Source organism: Empidonax traillii, unplaced genomic scaffold (genome assembly GCF_003031625.1).
Source record: "Empidonax traillii isolate 1590-97213 ecotype Southwest subspecies unplaced genomic scaffold, ASM303162v1 scaffold5:size3517227, whole genome shotgun sequence".
NCBI lineage: Eukaryota > Metazoa > Chordata > Aves > Passeriformes > Tyrannidae > Empidonax > Empidonax traillii.
Genome location: NW_020955198.1, coordinates 3436504 through 3438413, shown reverse-complemented (window position 1 = coordinate 3438413; position 1910 = coordinate 3436504).

Here is a 1910-nt window from a genome sequence, read left to right as displayed (position 1 = left end):
TTTTTTTTTTTTTTTTTTTTTTTTTTTTTTTTTTTTTTTTTTTTTTTGTCAGGACTTTGTCAAATTTCAAGCACATTTGCTGAAATTTTTGATATCAAAGCAAAGGAAAACTCCTTACTAAGAGAAGTGTGGACTTAACAATATATTCAAGGTACCTTTGAATATTTTCAGTTCTGAAAAAGTTCTTTGAAGATATCATCCCAGCTCTCTCACCTGGAGGCTTTCATACCCTGAAGTAGCTCAGAGCATCTACTAAAGTATTCAAAGCTTCAGTGGCAGATGTCTTAGAAGACATTATGGTAATGCATTCCTAATTCCAGAAGACTAACTGCTTCCTGTCAGAAACCTTTACATGATATTACTGACCCATACAGAACATGTTACTGATGTTGACCACCACTACCAATTCATAATAGTCCTTAGTAGGTGGGCAACATTCTGCGTTTCATACACCCACAGCTCCCACAAATTGATAAGGAGAATGGTTTCTTCAGAGGAACAAAAATATAACCCACTTTCATGTCCCCTCAGTAATAACAGACTAGGAATTAGTTTAGAATATAAAGACATAACCCTCTGCCCAGTCTACAGAATGTGGTTTGAACATACCTTTGTATATTCTCACACAGCAAACCAGACCCTTACCAAAAGTATGGGGTGGTTTTCAAATCATGTTAAAGAACTGAGGATTTGAAATGAACCTTGGTATTGAGTGCCACTACATTCCTTGTTACAAACTCCCCAGTTTTGGTGAGTTTTCTACACAGAAACCCTCCCCTACTCAAGAAGCCAAATATCTGCAAAACAGTCTCAGAAGAGTATTTTTGCACTAGTAATGGTCCTGATCTGTAAAAAATTGATGTAATTTCCCATGAAGGAAATCACAAATCAGAAAAAAAGTACCTCAAATAACAGACTCAGGAATGAATCTCCCCTTCAAGGGAACAGACACAACCAACAGTTCAGCAGCAGACCTCTGCTGTACCCTGCCCAAAGCAAAGCTTCCATGTGCTTTGTGACTTGTGAGAAATCCAGCAATTAGTAAGGACAAAACAAAAAAAACACCTTATTCTAGTGATGTGGCCTTTAACTTCTGCTTCTTTAAATTAGTACTGATCCTCCTTTATGCCATGAACTCTGTAGACAGAGGAAGGTTGGCCTGCAGCTTACAAACTGTCCACTTTAGGAGTCAAGATAGGCTGGGTCATGGCCCAGGCTTATCAGAGGTGTGGCATCTTTCTGAAGACAGATTAAATTTTCTGGGATTTAATCTGGCCTTTGTAAAGCATTTGCTGGCTGTCCCATCTTGTCCAGCTTTTTAGGGCAGAAGATTGGTTTCATACTGTGCAAAGATGGTGTCATTGGTAGAAGTCCTAATCTTATATTGCAATTCAATATAATAAATCACTATTTCAAAGAAACTCCCCATGATATTTTTGTGCTACTCAAACTACCTACTCTCTAATCCCTAGACCCCAAACAAAGCTAGTTGCTACAACATGTCTCAATAGCCCGGTTATGTTCCCATATATTAATTATAATGAAAATGACCTTTTAATATTGATAATCTGCATCTTTGTTCAACCACATTTCCTTTCATACTGGAGGTTAATAAGATGCACATAAATGAGCTAGATGAAGGTTAATTTACTCCTCCTGTTTACTCGTTGGTCCTAAAACCAAGATATAAGAAACAAGAAAGAATAATTCCAAATGCAACCATTCTGCTGATAACTCAGTGGATACTTTTCTCTTTTTAATTATTATTAATGCTTTTTTTAATGAAGAATTAAAAAAACACACCTGTGCAGCAAAGGTCAGAGAAGATTAAAAAATCTAGTCCTATTTGAGTGTTTTGTAATACATGATTCTGGGTCCCGGGGAAGCTGGAATGAAACGGTTGAGCCTCA